This window comes from Onychostruthus taczanowskii, unplaced genomic scaffold (assembly GCF_017590055.1).
Source record: "Onychostruthus taczanowskii isolate IOZ18803 unplaced genomic scaffold, ASM1759005v1 scaffold170, whole genome shotgun sequence".
NCBI classification, from domain to species: Eukaryota; Metazoa; Chordata; class Aves; order Passeriformes; family Passeridae; genus Onychostruthus; species Onychostruthus taczanowskii.
The window spans coordinates 588060-612772 of NW_024498907.1; positions in this window are offsets into that span (position 1 = coordinate 588060).

Below are 24713 nucleotides of genomic sequence, written 5' to 3' on the forward strand. Positions count from 1 at the left end.
AAATTAATGGCCAAACTCATAATTCTTATAGCCACTCTTGTTTTCTTTAGAGGATGAAGCCCACTGCCTCTTATAAGCCAGTTCAAATCTCTCCTCCTTATTTGCAAATTTCTTTTGTTTTGCATGTAATCCATGTATCTATAAAATGAGCAAACTGCCATTTCAGCCCCTGCTCCCAGTCACTCGGAGTAGTTCATCAAAGCAAATTATCTGCTTTACCATGTCTGCCTTCTCTGGTCACTAGGAAAGGGAGTGTTACCCCCAGTGGAGGTGGCTCTTGGTCAAAGGCCAAATGATTGAATTGGTCATTTCCTGTTTCTAATTTTACACTGCAGGCACTTTCTCCTTGGGATTTTATAAACCTCTTGGAGAAGCTCTTGGACCAAGTCAAACAGGGAAACCCAATGTCTGGAGAACAGCAGAGTAACTGTAAGGAAGGGAAAGTTTAGTAGCCTCCCCATAAACCTTGGTGGCACATTCTCTGTGTATTGGAAATCCGTGGGGCAGCATACAGATATGTCCTGCTTTCAGAAGAACAAAGTTATACTCTCTGTCCAATGTTGTTCTACTCTCCAGTGCCAATGATATTTAAAATGCTGTTGCCCAGGGAAGAGAAGATACTGTGTAACACCCACACAATAAATTTCACAAGGCCATCATGATGGCAGGTGAGTGACTTCCTCCGTGGTGTTAGCAAAGGTAGAATCATCCATTGCTTTCTGGGGCTAAGCAGAGTACCTAAGAGGTTGGTTTTTTCCCCTTAAAAATGCTTGGCCCTCTAGCAGAACTCCATTTCTCACAGCACACACCATTCTCCTATCTGACTGAACTGGTGCCACTCGAGACAGAACGAGCCATTTAAAAGAGGAGTGTGACTTACAAAGACGAAAAGGCAAAGGAAGCTGAAGTCAGCAGATTTTGTACCACCTCACCATCTCTGCTACTGCCCATATGGAAGAGGGAGGAAGATGCTTCAAGTACTCTGAACCTTCAAGTTCAACTGAGACACCTTCAAGACCATCTCTGTAAGGATTAGGTGTGGGTTTTTCCCTCAAAATTACATTAGAGACTCGCACAAAGTTTGTGATCTCGGGGAAAATTCCTCAATCCCACCCAGCCTGACAAAAATGAAAGCATTGGCATGTCTCACAGAGGTATGGCGTGGTGGACACCCTGTTAATTATTTTTACAAGTCCACTAGACCAGGAACTCATAAAGGGAGCCATTTTTACAGACTGTGCTCATGTTTTGCTCTAGAAGCTATGCAACTCCAGAATAAGCTTTGTTGTGACTACTGAATGCTCAAGTTACATATTTCGGCACAGAAGCTTACACGGAAAAGCCTGAAATTCTAGTAAATATGTTCTACTAGACTTCTTCTGGTTTGCATCATTCTGCCAAGCACATGGGCTCAGAACTTCAGCTAGAGGGAAGAGAAGACACAGCATATGTCATCACTCATAATATCATGCTATTCTTACTGTTCAGTCTCTGGGGAGCCAGTACTTTTAAAGCAGCATTTTCAAAAAAGAATTGCAAGCACATTTGCAGAGACAAGCCCAGTGACAGCTGATCAAACTGGTTAATTAGGCATATGCATAAGTGTAGTTTTGGAGGCAGTAACTACACCCCATGCTCAGTCCCACTTGAAATAGGGCTAAATATGGGAAGCAGAACGGATCAGAAAGCTCATTGAAGCGTTACCGCTTTTGCTAAAGGAAAATGTGAATTCTGCCAAATGCGCCTTCCATGAGAAAGTTTTGATTTTCTCAGAAGTTTTTGATTTCCCATCACAAAACCTAAAATTTTTAGCTCCAGGATTTGCTAACACAACTCACAAAAAGCGGTCATAACAAAAATCATAGCGTCTCTTTTCAGCTTAATTTCCCAGTCATCTTCTTAGTCCTATTGTCTCATGGGAGCAGTAATTCAAGTGCTGTGAGCCCCCCTTCTCCTTCCTCTTTGGCTCTTAGGCTTGAACACATTTTCCACAGTGCACCACAGTATTCTTTTTATTTGGACTCCCGCAGCTCACGATGGAAAGAGTCATCTGAATGGGGGGCGCCAGCCCTGGAGGAGAGCAGATCACGAGAACCGCAGCTTCCATGAGTCACTGTGGTAGGCACATGGGACACAGGGATCAGGCCAGCAACTTCCAGCATTTCCCATTTAAACATTGCTTTTTGTGCCTCTTCAGGAAGAGAACCCTGGAGCTTATTTTTTGATAAAAATTCACATGCTTAACCATCTCTAATCATATAAAAAACCAGGTTTATTGCATGGCCTGTTTCGTGGTCTCTTTGAAGGCTCTGATTCCTCAGCCTGATTCCATCAGTCCCGTCCCAGATGCATCTGTGACAAAATTACAGCTTTCTTTGTTTTATAATATACTAGGAGAGTAGCATCTGGCAATGTGGTTTGGAGTTTTTGTTTTGTTTTGTTTTGACTGGAAAGAAACCTCCCAGTTACTCCACTCAAATCCCCCAAAAAACATTAAATCAGCATTTTTAACTTATGCACAGAGGATGAGGGAGGATTCCCAGACCCATCAAGTGAGAACACAGGCACCTGTATGCCAGCACACAGGTGGCTGCCACACAATCTGACGCCACGGCAAGAGGGAATGGATACCCCTCCATCATCACACAGCCTACACAGCCTCACCATGCAGGCCAGTCAGATGGTGGGGAAAAGATTTTGGACAAATCCATCCAAGATGATACCAATCCACACTGTGGGTCAGTTAGAAGGAAAGAGGGCTCCAGGCCTTCTGTCACACACAGTGCCTTTTCCTGTACTTAGAAGAAAGCTCTCTGACTTCTCATGTATGCAGAATATTCCCCCTGCTCCTTTTTATCATTCCTTGTTGTGAAGGCCCTGTCAGTGAAATGTGCATTTCAACAGTGAGTCTCTCATAGCTCTCCTTATCTTTAATTTCCTTCCACTATAGTCTATTTTATAGAGCCTTTCCCTTACTGGCAATTTTTTCCCCTTCCCATTTCAGCTGCAATGGCCAGATCAGGATCAAAACTTCTCACAAGTTAAGGGAAAGTCTGGAGGCAGAAGATGTCATTTAGGTCAAAGAACAGATGCAGGCCAAATGTGTTCATCCTTCAGGTTTAGTTTAGACAGATACCTTTTCAGCCTTTTGTTCTGTGACAAAATAATTTTATTTTCTTAATTTCTTAATTTTAATAAATCTTTTAATAAAGAGTCTTTCCTTCAGATTAGACATAAACAGCAGGATCAGTATCAATCATTCATTTCATCATCAATTTTCTTGGAAAGAGCCTGTAGGAGAGGAAGGAAAAGCCTCATCCCTGCTAAAAATGCCTTCCTGCAAGCCAGGGAAAGAGCTGTCTCCCTCTCCTATGTTCTGCCCTTTTCCCTGGATAGCCACCAGTTTTGGAGGAGGCCCAAAGTGAATTTTCTTTCTAAATACTTCCTCTCATAACCTGCAGAGTGTTGCAGTAGTGAGGAGGATGGTGAAGGAGCAGAAAGAAAAGGAAGGCCAGGAATGCCCAGGCCAGAGCCAGGCTGGGCTGTGTTACAGGGATGGTGGCACTATAGCTTGGCAGCAGGGAAAGAGAGCAGCAAAATATTTGGGAGGGTGGAGACGAGGCTCAAAAATCAGACAGACTTTCTCCTCATTTTGACTGGTGCATGAGACATCCCTTGCCAGTGTCTCTGGGGACATTTTTCCAGTTCATAGGAAATAAAAAAATAAAAAAAAATAAATAAAAAAAAGTTTTCAGACCAATTGGAACAAAGTTAAATTTCTAAAAAATGAAAACAAAAATACTAAAAAATTGTAAATACTGCTTTTCAGCAAGCTCTAAAAACACCTAATCAAACAGTTTGAAAAACCCATCAACTGCATGTTATTTACCCTAGCAGTAATACAAGTAATACACACTTTTCCTTTTGGAAACACTTACAAACAGCATGCACAGTCCCAGAAACTGGGAATGTTTCATGCATTATTAAGTAAAAAGTGAGATGAGAGGGGAGTATTTGATGGTGAGTGTAATATTAATCTGTGAACAGCCTGATGATCTCCTGTTCCTGTAACTGAAAAATTTTCTTACAAATGCTTGCCATCCCCCTCATCATATGAGGCTGGCCATGCAAAGCTTCACTCTTTACTGTTCATGGCAGGTTATCCTGAGAAGGCAGTGGGTCTCCTATTTCAGGCCGTAGGGAGGGTCACCTTGTAATAGCACAGTGTGTAATGGGTTTCATTGCACTTGGGAACCAAAGAATTTGACCTTTGAGAGAAATAACATGAAGCAAAAAATGCATTCAGGTCACAGTTAGGCTGAGCTGGGAGTACAGGTGGTGAGGGAGTGCTTTGAACCTTGTCCATGTGGCCTCACTGTGGCTCCACAACAAGAAGTCCTTCCCTTTGAAGGAAATGTATTGGTGTTCTAAATTTAGGGAAAGAAAGGGGAAAATTCATTAAGGGTAGTCCCATCCTTAAATATTCAGAAGTCATGAATCAGGAATCAGATGTTTGAGGAACTGCCATGAGGGAAGAAAAAAAAATTTGGAAACATTTTTATTTTTTCTGGGGTTTATGGCTGTCTTTAGAATGCCCCTGGGCCATACTTTCAAAACTTCTTCACAGTCTGAGGAGTAGAAACTGATTTCTAGAAAAATGAAATCTGAGATTCTCACCTAATTAAATGTCTCCGGGAATGAGAAGTTAGAGGGAAAAAAACCATCAAGTATCACGAGACCTGCGATAAAAATCACAGGATTTGGCAACGCTGAATTCATCACGAGTTAGGAAGTGATAGCACTTGTTCTAGCTGAACAGCAAAAAACAAGCAGGCATAAACCTTATTCAAAGATATTTTGCAGGCATGACTGCCAAGCTGACAGCCAACTTCAGCTGGCTGTGAGTAATGCTATTCATTATTTCAGAATATTCATATAGCCAGTAGGTATTTCTGGAAATCCTTGAGAATCCTGCATTTTCCATGATGCCACAATGATTAATTTGTATTGAAAGTTTGTTACTTGCCAATTATCCATCTACTGCTCAAAAATCTGAGTCACACACTCAGCAGCCAGAAACAATACCATGCTGTATGTTTAGACATCCGAGATGCATAACGAATATTCAAAGGAGAAAGTTTGCAACCAAACCGCAGGCTGAAAGTTATGTGCTGAAACTGCTCAGCTAAGAAGTGAGAATAATTAATACCTTCTCCAAAAGCTAGACTGATTGCAAGAGAGTATGTATTAATCAGAAAGGCAATTACATTCACAGCAAATATTATTTAGAATTAATACTTGAATGACCACAAGTTATTAGTTCTAACTACAAACAAATAAACAGAGATGCTCTTCTAGACAGAATATAAACAGATTCTCAGTTTCCATTGCAGGTTTCAGACCATCAGTTTAGCTCTGCTTGTACAAAAAATGGATGAAGCAGTTGTACTTCTTAGCCAGGCTGTTTTGGTGCACCTATGCAAAATTCCCAGTAGAGCTAGATTTTCAGTTCAGCATATATTCAAGGTAAACAGTGCACCATGTGATTTATATATGGGTTATCGTTCAGCCAAAGTCTGGCATTTCATTGATATGCCTGTTATTTAGATGTATTCAGAAGCCTTCCAATGCATATGAGTTTTTCTCTTACAGTCACTGTATACACTTAAAAGAGATGCAAGAGCCAGATCTTTTCTTTTTCCCAAGGTTAAAGGAAAATGTGAGATGTCCTTTTCTTTTTCAACTCTTTACCCATATAGAATAATTCATCTGCTGATATTCATAAGGTGACTTCTACCAGCAAATGTAAAGATGTCAGGAGGAGAATTTTTAAGCACATATGTAATTGTTTATGATTGGTATCTGCTTTTATTTAGCATACTTGCTAGTGCTCTCTTTCTGTTGCTAGTCTGTACGAATCTTCCTAGCTCAAGAAATCTGCTCTTTGGGGGACTATATTTCATATTCTTTCACTCTTTGCAAGCTCTGCCATAATAGCAACAATGTATCAAATCAATTCCGCAAAGCAGCCAAAGAGTCAAATGGCAAAAGTAGGAGACTGAGGTGTTTGCTAACGGAAATTTTGGCAGGAAGGGATTAATCTGTGTTTGCCTGTTTCCTATGCTTCTCCTTCCCTTCAAACACAGTGTGGGAGAAGCGAGACACAGAAAAAGTATCTTGTTTGATTCCTGATAGTATTTTTATTTAATTTTACCCCAGAAAGTCTTGCTGAGAAAACCCTTTGAGATTCTTGCAACCACATATTGTTGCAGCCAAGTCTCCTTGATAAATAAAATATTTAAGCACTTGGTTTTTTTGCAGCTCCGTACGTCTTGCATTCCTTTGCAGCACAGAGCAAGCACAACCCCGTCACGGGGTGACAGCAGAGCACCCCACTGCTCCTCCAGCTCTCTCCTCCTAGCAAGTACAATTTATAGTCCTGGGCACAGGCATATGCAGTGGGACACTTCTCCCCTCCAAGCAGGGAGCTGGACAAAGGGTGCGTGCAAAAAACTTATCGCCCTACGCCAAGTTTGCCACTGACCTCCGTCCACCGCAGGAAGGGAGGCGTCCCCACAGGGACAGCACCCTGTGCCCCAGCCGCGGGCGGGAGATGGCTCCGGGGGGCAGCAGGGAGCGGAGCTGCTGGATGCCGCTCTCCGCCTGCCGCGGGAGGCACGGCGCTGACAAGCAGCCGCCGAGCAGCGCCGGCTTCCCGGGCCGGCAGCGATCCGGGCGGGAACCAGCGCGCAGCCATGGAGCCACTGCCGCTCGGGCCGTGCCGCCAGCGCCCCCTCGGGGCCGCCCTCGGCACCGCGGCCGCGCGGGATCGCCGCGCTCCGGCCTCACCTGTGGCCCGCCGACAGGGCTACCGGGAAAAAAAAAGAAAGAAAAAAAAAAAACACAAAGAGGAAAAGGGGGAAAAAAAATCAATCTGGATTGTAAAAGGGTAGCCCGCATGCCTTGCGCATCTGCGCAACTGTCCCAGAGCTGCCTGCTTGAGTTATGGCTCATAATTTTCATGGAAAGGTCTCACAGCTCATGACCCAGGAGATCCCAAACATATGATTTAATCGGGCATTAGTCAATGTCGAATTTTTCCCTTCCCAAAGCGTAGTCTGATCTATACCACATTGTCAGCATCTCCCTGCACCATGTGGGAGGCACAAGGCACCCTGATGGAGGGCAGTGGAGGGAAGAGGGGAAATCAATGCTTGGATTAGGAGCAACTGCAAACCTGGACAGATGTGGCCCTTAATGACACCGCATGCTCATTCTCAGCCTATCCCTCCCATGGCCCATAACATGTCTGTATTTATGGAAGATGACAACGACTTAAGCCACCTTCCAGTGAGCACATTTCAGCACACTGGCATCGCCTTTAGACTCTCTTTTTATTCTCTTCTTCCAGTGAGGAAACTGCCACCCTTAAACCCAAATTACTCACATGCTTGCAACCACAACCAAACTTCTGCTCTTATTTACAGGGATCCTCACTCAAAAATTTTACTTTGCATAAAACCCCACACACAGCTCTTTGGGATGTTGAGTCCACAGTTTCTGAGTAACACAAAAGGAGTGGGATAAGGCAATTACCTTATGGAAATGAATACCAAATATGCTACTGACTTGAGGAAAGGTATGTCATCCTGATGTGTTTATGGACGCTAGTTATCGTACTACACGCTCACTCCTCCTCATGGTAAAAATGGTTTGAATGATGATTTTATTTAGAAAACAAGTGCATTTACATGCTAATGACTTTTCGCTATCCATTGGTTATTATTTTCTTCTCCAAAAATTTCAGGCAACCAATCAACTGGATTGGAAGAAAAACACTTTGCCAATTTTTTTTTTTGAAGAGCAAAAGAGTATAGCTGTGTGATTGATTTCCACTAAGAACAAGACTTTATGCAATTTAGGCCACAAACCACTCCTCACAAACACCAAACAACTAACAGATGGAGTGGGTAGTCTGCTAACAAAGCAGAGATTGAAACTGAATTCCCCCGAATGGTCTGGCAAAAATCTGTGGAAAACAGGATGTCTTTCTGAGTGATTTGCAAAAAGAAGAGAGGCCTGAATTAGGGAACAAAAATGCTAAAGCCCTAAGAAGATCTACATACTAGTAGTGTGGCATTTGTTTTCCCTGAAGTTGCAAGACTGGATAGACAATCCCAGATTTAGACTCAGGCAGGAGACGTTACTCTGAAGAAAAGCCTACCTCTTCCTCTCCCTGCAGCTGCTCCACACAGACATAAGAAAAGGCAACATAAAGACTCTCCCAAGCTTTTACCTCTTACAGTCTTGATGCTCTTGTCTTGTGAGCAGGCTCAGGTTAATTCAAGACAGAATTCAAATTAATTCAAGATAGTAACAGAGCCTTTCTCCCTTTCCATTTCTTCAATCCAGAACCATATAATGATTAGAGAGAGATGAGGTTATGATTAGTCAGAATAACTTTACTACTAACCAGGTAGCTCAGTTTGTGCATTTAGTCACACAATCATACTAGAAACGGTTTGATTACTGAACTACCTTATTGCAAAAGATGATGAGCAGGAAAAGTATATGTCAAAAGAGAAATTTTGACATAGATTAATGCTCCGTGACATTCAGATTATAGTGTTGAGAGCTTTGTAACGGGCTGGCTCCTGGATAAGGGCCACGGCCAGATTGGTCTGCCTGAGATGCAGGCAGGAGGAATGTGGAGGATTTTGTAGACAGTTAGCTAGCTAACAGAAATCATGCTGGAAGCAAGAAGGAGACGAGGATAAAAGCGGCAAGGTCACTGTGCCCTTGCCGAAACTTGAGGTTGTGGGAGAAGCTCGTTAGCTAGCAAGAATGAAGGAACGATAGTAGAAACCATAACAAGGTGAACACAAGAATGTAAACGTAGACGTAGTTGACTGATAAATGACTAACCAATGATGAGCTCAATTTTTGCAATATGCATTAGCCTTATTAACACTGCTATAAATGTGTGTGCCTATCCAATAAACTTTTGAGGCTTGTTGTTCATCATCTGGTGTGCAAGTCTTCCTTCTCCATCATTATACCATGTTGGGTTGGTTGTTTTGGTTGAGTTTTTTTGTAGGATGTTGTGGCTTTGGACAACAAGGTAAACTGATTGCCTCCTGAAAGACCTGAGAAGTTGAGTCAATTTCTGTCAGAAAGGATTCTGGGATCCCTGGTATCCACTTGCTGTTATGAAACATTCCTTCAAATCCGCAGAAATAGCTATAATTCTCTGTGGTTAAAGCTACCCATTGGAAAATCAGCTGAGAGAAGTGATAACAATCAAGAAAGGTCTTGGGAAATATGCAGTGTGGTATGGTTGCTCCACAGCAGAGTCTCCAGAACTGAAAGGTCAAGCATTCAAGGCTTTCGGTGAATCTTGTTTATGAAAGTTTTGTATGCTTGACCATGACTATGGTAAGAAATCTCAGTCAGGGGGATTTTATCTCAAGGAGCTGTCTGACAAAGTCAATGCTGCTTTTGTTATAATGCTTGGCTGAACTGACGCTTCAAGAACATCATGCAGAAAGCCCTGGACAGCTAAGGCAGGCAAGGACTGTTCTCTCCACAGCCTGGATTAAACCTGCTGTAGGTGAAAGGACAGGCTGAAGGCATTCTGGAACCCCACAGCTGACGTCTCTGTTTCTCTTCTGCCCCATACCTCCCCACCCCTGCTTCTAATCGAGTGGGAGAGAAGAAAGGAAAAGTAAAGGCCACTTGCTACTTCTCCTAAAAGATTTAAACTGATACCAACAAGAAATATGCCACAGCTAAGAAAGCTTTCATGGTCTTGCCTGGCACCAGGAAACTGAAGGGGAAAGCTCTGATCGACAGCAACCATATATGCTGCACAGCAGATGGCTGTGGTTGCGATGACATAAAATGCTTCTTTCTTTTGTGACAAAATTAATACACCTCTTCATTAAAATACAAATCTGTTGGTTTTCTTAATGATTCTACCAGATATACATAGTCTGAAACTGTATGGAGTGCTGTTAGCTTGGAAAATTGCTCAATAGTTCATCTCACCCAACAAATCTTTGATGAAGACCTCTAACCAATGTGATACCTTGGACTGTATTTACATGTCCTAAATGCTACATAAAACCTTGGCTCCCTGGCATCTAGAGTGCCCTTTTCAATAGGAACTATTAGGTTAAACAGTTTTGTATTTTTGTCTGAATTTCAGCTATCTGGTCCTTAGTGCACCCAGCTCTCCCAAATAAAATCACAGCTATGAATACCATGTAAGAACTGAGACATTTCTTTCCAATTCCCTCATCTGAGCCCACAATTTATCCACATTGCCTTCTGTAGCAGAATAATCAGGCACACCGTCAACTAATAAAAACAGAGGAGGCGGAAAGGCATAACAAGAAAGCTGTACCGAACACTTTATTCTGCCTGGGATGTAGAAATAAGACTTGCCATAAAGAATAACTGCAATGAGTATATGATTTATTGTTTATACCATGTCATAAGACAAAACTCTCAGATATTAGTGGCCTAATAAAGTGATATAATGCTTGCTATGTGTTTATCCATGTGGTAAATAGATAACACAACTGACACTTGAAGCACTGTAAGGGGAACAATGGCTATAAAATCAGAACTCTGTGAGGTAGTGGCAGAATTTATTGCTAATTCCATCTCTCAGGAAATAAGGAAACATTACTTTTCAGTAATATTCAAATAACTGGTGAATTAAAAGATTATTGGTGGCAACATTCCAATACTGCTCTCCTTTCCTCCATCTTTCCTCTACCATGAGAGCAGAACATGCATTACAGGGTTTGCAGCCTGACATAAAACTCTTGCAGCATCTCAACACAAAAGATGCTCAAACTTAAAAATTCCATTTTACAAAGAGGCTGAGAATGAGACATTGTTCCTGATGCAGAGGGAAAGGTTTTCACAACAAAACAGCTCCCAGTGCCATTTCTGCCACTGTGGTTCCTGCATCAGCCTGCATGGCCCAAGGAGCTGACTCCAGCAGAGTAAGGTGTGACTCTCCATGATAGCACCCTGTGAGCAAGACTACTACCTTATTGAGGTGGAGATGGCTCTTACTGAGTTGGACACTACACCCTGGAGTAGGATAACCTTCTGGACAGAGATATTTGAAGATTTCTGGTAAATATGAACATCATAAAAAATATCCCAAACTCTAGTGGCTATACCCCATGAAAGGCCAAGCCTTCTAGCATGCAGGTGGCATCAAATATATTTCCAGATTCAAAACTCTCAGGCCATGCTGTCAAGGGTTCATGGGAAGTGAAGTCATCTATTTGTCTTCAGTGAGAAAATGTTCAGCACAGTTCCCTCCCCGGTCCTCATTTTTGGGTAGCTTGTTTGAGATTGTTGTCTACACTCTGATCCTTCACAAAGAGTAATGCAAAAATGAGGCTGTAGGGGAATTAAAGCTTACTCTCAAAGAGCAAGAATGGCATAATGGGGAAGTGAGCATATTAGAGGTGAACAATGTCATCTTGACTTGTAGCAAAGAGGAAATCCAATAAATATGTCTAAGTTTTCCAGGATACAGTAATGAAAAAGTTGTTGGACAGACTGCAGAATTCTTCTGTCTCTCATGGATCATCTCTTTGTATAAGAAATGAATCCCCTTGACACTGAAAGTGCCCCAGTCTAGTTTTATTTTTCTTCATATCCATAATGCCCTCTAACTCAAGTGGTAATTTTGCAGACTTAGACTTGCCCTAAGTAATACTTCTTCATATCATGGGGAGACAGTAATACCTCTTCTCAGCAAGTGCAAATTGGCAATAGTCTCTCCTACCAAGAGGCACAGCCTGCTTGTTCTTTCACTGCAATATTTATGTCTGTCTCTGTAACTGTTCCTTTAGCTAGGAGCAAAACCGTAGTTAGGCAAAGCACTGGGAAACTGCCACATGCTCCTGCAACTATATGTTGCCATAAAATAATTCAAACACACTATTAGAGTGTGTAATTTAGCTCATATGTAGTTAGAATATGCAGAGTTTGCCAAGTGACTGCATCCAGCTGGAAAATCAATTTATATATGCCAGTTTAATAAAACCTGAAAGTCTTCTGCAATACATGAAGAAATGTTAGACAACGTTGAAATTGTACATTATGTAAAACTAAACATAGCTGTAAATTACAGGCTGAGTGTGAAGGATCATTCATCTCCTGCCAAAATTCATATAAACGGTCACCAATTTGGGTACAGAGGGGGAAACATACCATAATAAAATGAAACTTTGTACAATTCCAAGTACAAGCTTCCAGGGCCAAATTTTTGGTAGAAGAAACTTTAAAACAAAGTTGACTTTGGCCTTCAGCCCTCTCTTACTGATTTAAATCTGCAGTAGTCAGGGGCTACACTGGTGCTAATGAAAACAGAAAACAGGTGATTTAATGGTGAAGAGGTATTTCTATGTACTATATGTGAGCCCTGAGCTCTCAGTCTGGCCTAACCACATTGTTTGCCTGCAGAGTTTCCCCTTCATTCTCACTTTAGGAAGCGCTATTTTCTTATCCATTAGGTGCGTTCTGTGCGTATAAATTCAGGTCAAGAAGCATCTAGGCTATCCATTCCCTTGCCTGGGCTCTGCTGCTGGCACCCTAGGTGTCTTGTTAGGAAGAATAAGGTGTTGCCTTGTGATTGCCATTGTGGTGTACAGGTGCAAAGCAGTGGGTGTCACCAGTCCTGCTCTGGAGAGACAGAGATCAGCATTGCAAACTCCCACAGTGTGGATGCTGCTAATTGCCAGGCTTCCTTCTGCTCTCAGCAGGGGTATGAATAGAGAAGTGGCACACAGGTACTCTGGGAGTAGCACTTCCTCCTCTCCCTAGTTCCTTTCTTAAAGCTATATAGGATGAGTTGGGAACACCTTTGTTCATACAGGAGACAAACATGTGACTTCAGTTTTCAGATCTATCTCTTAGCACTTTTGACTAACACCAGCAAACAAACTCTCATTAGTGGTAGGGAACACAAAAAACTACAGGAGTGAGCCAGCCTTTATTGCACTGGGTTGTTTGCTCTGTTTTCCGGACAAACAACACAAGGCAGGAAAAACAAAACTCATCTGCAAAACAATGCTAGTCTGATACTCTTCCCAGACGTGTTCATATCTAAAATAACTATTTAGATTAAATTAACGCCTCATCTGCATTTGCATAAAGGTTTCTCTGCACAGGTAATATGAGTAAAACAGATATTTAGTACATATTGCTTGCATGCTGCCTACACCACTCTGACTAGGTCTCCCGTTCAGGGTGCTCTTGATGCAATGTGACCAAGAGTAGTCAGACAGAAAATGTTTACAGGGCAGCCAATGTGAATTTATGCTCTTGTGGTTAATCCCTCTGACTTTGCTCTGATCCCAAAATAGGAAAGACAAAGACACTTCATTTAGCACTTAGTATCTCGGGGATCAGTTCTGTTCATTGTAGCATTACAAAAACCCCAAGGAAACTCCATTTAGATCAATGACTATGTCAACAAAATCCTGGAAACTGAATTTGGCCCAGTTTTGAACATTTGCATCCTAAAAGCATTTCCAGCTTGTGGATGTTGGATGGAGAAGTTTTCAGATACTCTGGTTATCAAGGCAATTCCTCAACCTTTCAGATTAATCAAATTTTAGCTAACTATTTCATCCAAGGTTGTAGGAATCACTCCTTACTCACACAAACAAGGTCTTACCTTGCACCTTAACCTGCAAATCCCCTCACCAGTCTCCTCATTCACCCTCGCTTAGGGCATGCTGTTTGTTGGCAGGGAGTATTGGCACAAGTCTTTGTTTTCACAGAATATACAGTTTCACCTTGGCTTAGCACTTGACATCCTCAGTATCAATGCAGCCACTCACAGAAGTAAAGGTCATTGATTTAAACCACAAGTATTCAAGATTGCTTTTTTACAATCGCCACTGTCCAACATACAATTAGGCTTTAACGTGCAGAATGTGTTTCAAGAACTGCCAGTAATTTTCATTCCATATACCGTAGTTTTTATGCCAATACATGTGCTTTATATCTAATGGCAAGAATATTTAAGAGGGTGGAAGGTCAATCTTTTATAGACAATCCAAAAAATAAAATAAAAACTGAGAAAGATATGGAAATGTGCGTACTCAGCAAGAACCCTAGCAGGAAAAGTTTTCTAGGTGATTAAATAAAAAATGAGTGATGTCCAATTGGTAAAACCATTGTGGGATGTGTGCACACCAGTCACAGAAGTGCCTGGAATGCAGAGCCATTCAAGCTCAGCTTTTAACAAGGCAGTTATGGACCTGGACACAGGCCAGATATAAAAGCCCTGGGCCCAGCATGGGCTAATTTACCAAGCTCTTATGATGGCAATCTAATCTAACCAAGTTTATTGGCTTTGAAACAAACTAGGAACACTCACACAGCCAGTAACTATTTGTCAGCTGGGGAGACAGCAGTGAAGAGCTGAGCACAAAAAGATAGACTAGCCAACTTTTCTAACTCTCATCTCCAAGGCACCCCTGACTGTGGCCTTATACCCCCAAAAAAGAGAAATATATACAAGGCACCTAGTACAACTATCTTTCCAGATGCAACAGTTCCAGTTTAAAGTCTATTCACCCACAACTAGTTCTTCTTCCCTTCACTGAAATAAAACTATGGATAAAATACAATAAGCAATATTACACTATGGTTTGAAATAGTCATACTGGCACAGGAGAAAAATTCAGGAATTATTATATCATTTAACTTATATCAGTGTGATGAAAGCAATGCAAATGTTGCATGTAGATAAATACTACCATGCAAGGTAAAAATGACAGCTATTGCTATGTACCAAACTTGAATTCATTACCTCGGCATGAACAGTTTCTAACTAGGCCATTTCTGATTGATGCAAACCACATAACATCACTGGAATGACTCCAGTTCACCTCCAAATGTAATTGGCTCAATGCAATTAAGCCAAATCTCTCTTCACTTTCAGAGAAAAAGAAGAAACTTCAACTTCCTTAAAGAGTACTGGAAAGCAGGGAAAATAACTTTCAGAAAAATGTTTTCACTCGTAAATAAAAATGTTTTCACTCCTAAATAAAAACCTTTCCTCATATTGCACCAATTTCATGCTCAATTCAGATAAGCGATAAATATGTATGCTATTTTGTTTAGCTTGATTTTGCCTTCAGTTTGGTGAGTTTATGTTTAAAAATGAGGAAAGTAGATCTACCATTGTTAATAACAAAAAATAAGGCTTGTCTTTTAAATCAGAAGGTAATAATGTTTTTGAGATTTGAATCACAGAGTTCTTCATCTTCTACCCTTGATCATATTCAGAGAGAGATAGGAATATGTGCCAATCTTTATGAAACAGACCAAAAACTAGTATTCAGTAAGAAGGCAAGCCCCTAGATTTTCTTCTTGAGGGTTAAAGGAGCCTGCTTGCTCCCTCCCTAGTCTGCCAGGATTTATTGCTGCTAGAAGGAATTGTGTGCTTGATCCTCCACTCCCTCCTTGGATGCAACCCTAGCAAGAAGTGAATGACAGTTTTATCATGAGGGAGTACCACACCACCAGTCCCCATAAATACGTATCACTCAAGAGTGCTTTGAGGATGTAGCCTCTGATTCCGGTGAGGCCAAATTTACCTTTAGCCCTGGAGCAACCCACAAGATGGTTCTGCTACTAGGTCTAATGAGAGACACAGATCAGTCACTCAACACATAGGAGGTAAAGTGAGGGTGAAGGCCTTCCCTTTAAAATCCAGACCCTCACAAGTAATTTTCAGCTGGGTTTCCAAAAATCACATCTGAAAGAGATACCAGTCATGATCCACTAGTGTAGAACAGAACAAGATGGTGAGAAGACAATCCAAGTTTTTATGGACAAAGAAATAGATGTGGGATTTTTGAAAAACAGTTGATCAATGGGAGAGATACAGCTGAAAAGAAATGGTTTTCCAGTTCTGAAGTAACTTCCTCCAAAAAGAGGTCTTGACCCAAAATAAGGAATTGCAGATAAGGCATTCAGTCCTGCCATAAATATATTTTGAGGTGAAAGAGAATGAGGTCAGGTATCTGTATCACTTACATTTTTATGATGATTTCCAGAGCATAAGCACTTCTGTCATTATACAATAATTTTAGTCAAAGCATCTAACATGGAAAACAGCATTTCAGATCCATTTTTATTGCAGATTTAGTTTCTAAGCAACAAATTACTAATATTTCAAGGGGGCTGCATTTAGTTGAAAACTGACAGTCATATACATTATCTAGGTATATTTGACAGAAGAGAAAATGGGATAAATTTCTGAAGCTAACTTTTACTGAAATCACTTTATTGAATAAAAAAAAAGGAAGAAAGAAAAGTTGAAAGCCATTGTGTATTGTGAAGATATTGACACTTTTGAAATGGAAAGGGCATATAGGTCTCTAGCTCCAGGTCCGTTCGTTGAAGAATCTTGTTGGGCTGTAATAATCAAACTTGCAAGATTTAAAGAAAAGGAGATAATTCTGATAAAGGCAATACAATACCCTAAAGAAAAAAGCAGAGGATGTAGAAAGGTGAGAGAGAGTTCATATTTTTGCCTGTTCTACCCAAAAATAAAAGACAAGAGAAGAAAGGAAGAGTTGAATTTGAGTCTTTACTGCAAAGAGGGTAAAAAAAAGTGAGACATGAAATTTTGCAACCTACAACCCCCATAATAACAGCAGGAACCATCACAGTCTAGCACAGGCAGTTGAACAGTTTATCAAGGAGATTTTTCCTTCTGCCGTGGATTTCACTGTTGCAGCAGCACATAGGCTTTTCTATGTTACTTGGCCCTATTCCATGGCGTTTATTGAAGATTAAGGCTTGAAAGAGAAGAGAGAGCAAACAGAAAACAAGTACAGGCTCAAAATCTTGATAGAGGTTTTTACTGTGAGTCTGCCTTGTTGCTTTAAACACAATTGTTTTAGCTGCAGGCATTACAGTTTCAAACTGTGAATAGTTTAAGGGCTTACTGAATGTGATTTTATGGAGACATTAAGTGTTTTAATTTCCATGCTTATTTCCAATTCATCATATACCATCCTTAAAAGGAAAACCAGCCCAACATATTTTCATGTTTCTCGTTAGAAGGTATAAATTCCAGTAAAATATGAAGTGGAGGGAATAAATGGGAAGTGGGAAGCTGTCTTTGGTCAAGTCAAGTAGCAGAAGCACGAGCTTGTACATAATTACTTTTAATACTATGTGGAAAGCTGGAACTGATGAGGATCTGATTTTCAGAGTGCTAAATTTTTCAAGCTCTACTTTATTATGTTGATTTTGCAGGTGCTCAGCCCTATTTAGAATGTTGACAGTAAATTATGAACTCTTTTTGTCATGGAGAGATGTCCAAATGTAAACCAGTGCACTGAGTCAGCTCCTGGGCTGCCCATGTGTTCCCTCCACCACCAGAGTTTTCTCTGACACGCAAACAGAAACAACCCTTGGTGTCTTATGGCTCACTTCTGTACTCTAGAATCTCAAATGCCAAATATGATTACTGTGTGACACCAGGTCATAAGAGAAGCAATATTTTCCAGGATTTGGGATGTCACAGCAGCATGGGGAATCCTGCACAGACTTCTTGCTTCTGCCTCATCCTGCTGCATAAGCCCAGGCAGGGTACTTGCTGTCTCTGTGCTTCTTCTTTCTCCCCTCTCCACATTTGTCTGTCCTGCTATGCACTGCTGGGGTTTGTAACCAGAGGGGCACTACAAAAGCAGAAAAGAGAAGCCTTCTCCAAATGATGCATCCCACGTCTAACCTTCAGGCTCTCAAGTTTTCACCAAGGAATTCCTGCAGTGCCTGGCTGCAGCAATGACATCCCAGAGCAGAGAATTTGTAACATCCCAAGCCTGTGAGAGGACTAACATCAACTTTGTCTCTCTAAGGGCATCTCAACCCCACACCCCCCAGCATTAAGGAGGACCTCCAGGAACATTTTCAATCTGTCCCACCATAGCTGTTACTCCTTACACAATATCCCAGGTGATGAGGCTAAGGAGAGCAAGGCAGGGAGCATGACTGCAGCCTGGCATCCAGGACAGTCACCTGGAGGGGAAGCAGGTATCCAGCAGTGCTTCAAGGCCTTTCCCTGTGAACACAGTATATTTTTTAACTGCTGGGCGTGTAGCATGAGGAGCAGGAAGCAGAAACAGCGACCCAAGTCCCCTGCGGATCCAGCCCTCTGTTTTATTATGTGCATGTGCAGCAATGTTATACAGCAGACCTCTGGTCTGGTTTTGTGTCTTCAGGCTGCAGTTTAATGATGAATAATTAGGTTTTGGACAGCTCTTGGCAAAGGCTGCCACTGAATACTTTATGCTGTAATGGATGTTAATCTGAAAATTGTGTTTGCAGTTCTGTTTGATCATCTGTAATGAAAGTGGTCAAATTGTAATTTGGTCTTAGTAAAAAAAATAAATAAATCACCAAACTTATTTCAAATCCTACCCTTGCTTTATACCAGTAAAAACAAGCAAGAATTCCATTACATTCAATCGTCTTACAGAACAACGAGATGAAGAAAATGTTTTCAAAAATAATTTAAAAGGGTTAAGGGTTCAACTGAATCATCAAATTGTGGGAATTAGCGTTTTCCTACGTAGGCAACTTAGAGCTCTATCATCGCAACATACCAAGATACAGAAATATAAATGCTAAATTATATTAAATGTTAAAAAACATAAAATCTTCCAAGGTACCTAGTTTTGCATTTGACTCTGCTAGAAACCTCTTGCAAACATTTTTCTTAAAAATGGCAAGATGCAAGAGAGTGTGAAAGAATAAATGGTACCTGCGTGTCAAATATTGCTTCCACATCTTGTGACTGATATGAGCCACTCTTAGCACTTGCTATGAGACATAGACTGAACTGACTGAAACACCAATCAAAATACATCCACAAGTGATTCCACCTTCTTATGAGCCAAACCTTCACCTAGAAAACTGTGAAATTCAGAGTAGCTCCTGACTATATCAGCATGGATGAGAAAGGACATGGCATCAGAACCAGATGGTGTGACACAGACATGTGACCCAGCAAGGCAGTGGCAGAAACACAAACTACAGTACAACCACAAAATATTTTTTTAAACCTTCATACAGATAATAGCCGCGGGATTAATCAGTGACTGAAACAGTTAAAACAGGAACTTTTAACAATGTTGAAGTGAGAACTGACAAAATAGGGCAGATGTCTGTCCAAGAATGCCATGTTGCTCATGCAGTGTCTGTGCCTCTGTGACAGTGTTGTGATGGGACTCTGAGTGAAACTCGCCTGAAAGGCTGAAACAAAGGGGATTGCATCCTGAAGTCTTTATGGGGATACATTTCCACTGATTTTAATGAGTCAGAGACAGGCTAGAGCCAATGGCAGTTTAGTCTGGATAAGCAAGGAGACACAAATGAATAAAGATTTCAGCATTTGCCTTTACCTTTGTAAAGAAATAATAAAAATATACTGCTCATGTTGCATATCTGTCAGCTAAATTCATTTTATCAGCTTCACTTTATTGGTCTCATGCAGCTCTAGAGAACAATTGAAGTCTCAAATTACAAAACCACCTAGTTTAAGGCTTGATAAGTACTGAAGCCCTCAGACCCTGAAATACAGTCTCCAAGTTCCCATTCAAATTGTCATCAAAGCTATACTCCAACATTAAGTCCATGTCAGCCTTAGTGGAAGCAGATGAGGACTACAGCTGCATCTGGTTTGACTTCCCCTTAATAACTACAGCCAATTGAGCCATATCAAAGAAAATGTAAGTATTTCCTTAAAAAGCAACTATTATTTTTCTTTCAAGAAAATAATTGGAAAAAGATAATTTAATATTTAATAAGTCTTATTTAAAAATATAAGACTAAAATACCTACTGGATTAGAACAGGCCAAAAATATCACGGAGCAAGTTACAACATTCTCCCCTTCAGCAAATTCATTACTGCATAGGAAGAAAAATACTTGAAAAACTCAGCTTTTGTGACAAAAGATAAATTTGAATTCAAATCCAAGCTCTTTGAAGACTCCCACACATCCCTATACAAAAGAAGGGCCCATGCAGGTCTTTCACAAGCTCTAGCTCTTGCTCACTCTGTGATGCAGGAACTTCTGCCTCTACCTGCTGAAAAATTAAACCTTCAACAAAATGCAGTGGGAGGGATTTTGCTGTTACTGCTGATGAAACCAGCAACACTGGCATGCAATAGGAAGTTACCTCCAGGCACTCAGGAACACATATTAGGCATATTTTCCACTAGCTTTATTAATTTCTTTAGGTCTTTGACAAATATTTAAAGCACTTCTCAATTGCTTATCTAATATCATGGTCATTGTAATGTTAATAACTTTCTCAATCACTCATGTCCATGTTCTTGTTTTTCTTGTCCCAGACAGGAATGTATTATTGTTCTAAAACTGGAGACCTACGGTATACGTAAATTAAATTTCAGGTAGATTTTCAATTTTCAGAGAGCCTTCTCAACAAAAAAGATTCCAGATGTCTCTAGTTCTTTTGCAGGCCAACCACGTCTTACATGTCTCTAACTAATTCTTCATTAGATATTCATGTGCCAAAAATCAATTAAGTAACTTTTTCAGAGGAGAGTTTCTCATTGCATCTATTGGTAAGCTCTAACACAGCCAGACATGGCTGGAAAGTTGTGACCTGAACCCCTAGATTGTAGTTTACTGATACAGGTATTATATGTGCTCTCTGCTCTTAACTTCTTTCAACCCCTTCTCTGAGCTATGGCTATAAGTCAGGCACCCAGCTGGGTGGATAGAAGTAAATTAAAATTCCACAGTGCTCACGGAGCATAGACACAAATGTAAACCTGACAGACAACATACAAATAAAAATTTATCTTGATTTTTCACTATGACAAAGCATTGAAGTGTTTAAAAACATCTGGAGGGAAAGAAAAAAAAGGGCTACCATCCACAATTTTCCTTTAGAAACATATTTAAGGGGACTTCCTCTTTGACAAAAGCACAGGTTTAGCATAATTCTGATTACATGTGACCATTGCTTCCATCACAGATGTGGACTAGTGAATGTAGCAGAGATTTTGGAACTGATGTGTTACCAGCTAAGATAACAAATCGGGTTTCTTTGCTAAACATTTGTATGATTCATATCACTAATATCTGAAAATATCTCAGGTGTAGCAGAGGGAGAAATACCATCTTTTAAAAAAGAAAATTTCACTTTTATTTTAAAAACTAAAATCAAAATTTCCCATGTAAACATTAATGGTCTATTCTTGTATTTTGGGGGTGCAGGGAAGATGGGAGTTTGGGTGGTGGTGTTGGTCTAGGGTATTCATACTATTTTTTTTGTTCACAGATGAAAATAGGAAAAATTACCTGGTTTTACATGAGTAATTGCAGTTTAAAAAAAAAGTCACTTTTTAACCTAAAAAATGCTATTAACAAAAATAAATCATCAGGGGAACAAATTTTAATGGTTATCTTTTTTTTTTTTTTCATTAGAAAAACAAAAAAAAATTAAAAATAATTAAAATTTTCTGCCAAAACCCTCTTTATTTTCACTCTTCAAAGCAGTTTTTAATTAAAATATAAATCCAGCTATAAAAAGTCTACAATTTTTCCACTAGTACTTACAAATTGGAAACAATCTTTCATCTTTCCCACACTGGGTAGAAAAAGCTTACATTTAAATTAAGGAGGTGACTATTGCATAATTCTTTGTGTGAGGAAATCACTGAAAGAAACTCTGAAAAATTTATTTGAAATCTGAAAGTAATTTTTTAGTTTGAGAGGGTTTTTTTGCCTTTTACAGGAGAAGCACTGTAATCCATCCCATCCTTGTCGGGAATGTACCCATTATGTGTTCCTCCCAGTGGTCAGCAGTTTCCACTGGTTCAATTTTCAAAGAAACTTTTAGGCTTGAAGGAGGAAAACCAGAAAAATGTTGCCGATCCATTTTTCAGAAAAAATATTTAATCCTAAAATGCTGGTTAGGGCTCATGGCTATTTCAAACACTCAGGACAGCAGCAGCGTTGCTGAGTAGGAGCCACACATGGGTTTGCTGAGGTTTAACTTCATAACTTTGCTCACTTCAGCTGCACTTCCTTGAATACAGGCAAAAATCTCAGGCCACAAGTGACTCTTCCAAGGAGAGTTTTCAGTACTAGGGAGAACACAGATGGTAAACTTCAAGAGCAGGAAGCCTATAGGGTGAGAAAAGCTCTAAAGTACTGTGTCTTTGACAAGTTATTGGGATAAACATTTAGGTTTGTTTGGTTTGGATTACACAGAGGTTTTCCTATGTATGCCGTATCTTTGCTTACTAAAATATGTACTATTTAATGCTTTATAATTTCTAGAATCACACTTTTCCAAATATTCATGTCAATCCCTCTTCCACAGCAACATGTGCTAACAGTATACTAGTTTATTTGTGTAGAAAAAGAACTGGATTGAATCAATAATTTTTATGATTAGAAAGTGGGTCCAAGCACAACTCACTCTTTTTTTTCTACTGATGATGGAGAATGAGGGTAAGATGCTAAATTAGAGTCCCAGCTCGCCTACCAAATCCTTTGACAAGTTTCATGTTCTCACATGGGCTCATTTTCTTCCTTCAGCTCTAACCATGGTGCAGCTTTGTTCTCACATCTTTCGCCAGCATTTCCAGGAGCTCAGCTACCACCAGAACAGCTTGTGCTTCAGCACCACAGGACCAGGACGGCAGACCAATGATACAAGATCACTGGCAGAATTTGCCCTCAAAAAAAAAAAAAAAAAGAGACTATGAACAGGACCCAATTCAAAGCATTTAAATCAAGTGGAAGAAATTCCAACAAAAAGGAACCAAGAGGGTGTAAAATGCAAGTGTGAATACATTCCAGTGGCAGGCAATAGTGCCAGCCTAGGCTGATAGAGTGAAATTGTGCAAAGCACTTGTGCGTCAATGCCACAAGAATTACAGGCCTGCAAAGGCTGTGTGAGTATCAGGGCAAAGCTGGTAACCTAGGTAGTTTACTAGAAGTGAACTCCTAATACACATTACCTAAAGCCAAAGTACACACGAAAATGATAAAACACTGTGTTGGTGCTGTTTTTTGTAGGAGTCCAAACTGGTTGCAAGTTATTAGACCTTTACACTTCTGTGTGCCAGTTCAAGCAAAGCCTGATGTAAGCATGTGCTCACATCCTTCCCAATCCTCCTGTGGCCAAGCACAGGCCACTCTCAGCCAGGAAGCCTCTTTAGCTGCCCCAAGGATTGCAGCAAAATCACATCTCTTCAGAGGAATGTACAGACACAGATTATTCCAGTGGCACACTCTTGCCTCATGCGCCCAGCATGGCACACCCACAAAGCACCACACCTGCGCTCAGTGCACCACTCTGTGCTCCAGCCTGGGGTGTAACTTACACCACTGTGAGCTGGAGCCACACATTTTAAACTGCAAAGGGCAACTTCTGCTCATGGCAACATCATTCTAACCTTACTAATTTCAGTGTTGTATTGCACTGGGTTAAATCAGAGATTAATGCAATCTAAGTCCTCTGGTTTCCTTTATAGCATCAGTGCACTGCCATTTTCAATTCTCTCCTGAGCAGTTGATCCAGAGAATTCAGGACTGCTGAAAGGTTCTGCAAAAAAATGACTGAAATAGTTTATAAATCCTACGAGGGAGCATAACTGCACAACATTTGTAGGACAAGGAGCATTCTTTACAGCAGTTATTTTATCCTGTGATTTATACTGGTTTCCTCCATCTATCACATGGCTACAGCATTCAGTCCTGCCTTGTAGGAATTCACTTTTGGCCTCATGATACACTCCCTCTGCCAGAGGAAAACTTTCCTTCAGTTTGTGGACATCTTCTGCATTTGTTTTCCGTGTGATGATGTCAACTAACAGCATTAAATTCTGTGGATGCATTTGTTCTGGGGCCCTTGGTGATAAGACAGGGATTAATACCATTTCAGTGAGGAGCTGAAAGCATCCCATGATAGTCTGAAATCTGATTCAGAGGTTTGAGGTATAACTCAATGGGAAAGTTTGAGTCTATCCTCCCTCAATATTTACTCAACTGCTTTAATGAAAACAGCTACAAGGAGAGGAACTAACCCAAGCCAAGGACTGAAGCACCTCCTCAAACAAGTTCAAATCCTGAATTTGAACCCTGAATGGTTCATGAGCTTTGAGGGCATTTATAATTCAAATACAGATGAGTCTTTTGGAAATTATTCACCTTAGCATTTCATAGAATTCAGGTCCTGGCTATTAAATTTCTATGATAAAGATAAATAGATTTTTTTAAAATTTAAAATATACTCCTAAATTTAGTTTGTTTGTTTGGAATACCTGCTCAAAATCTTTATATTGTACACTTCCTCCCTCTGACAAGAGTCAAAACTGGGTCTTCAAATATATTTCCCGCAGAAGGGAATATTTCAAGCAGAAGGCTGAGCCAAGCCTCTGTCTTACAGCACAGGCAGGTGGGAAGGATCACTTGCACCTTCCCTCTAAATACCAAAAACCCACACAGGTCTTCCCAGGAACATAGTCACACAGACCATTCACTTTCATAATATTATGACCACCTACTTCAATTCTCTGGCTATAGAAATACAGATTTAAGGTCTGCAGTTCATAAACCTTCATAAACAGTATTTTAGCTTTCCATCACAGCACTTCCTCAGTTCT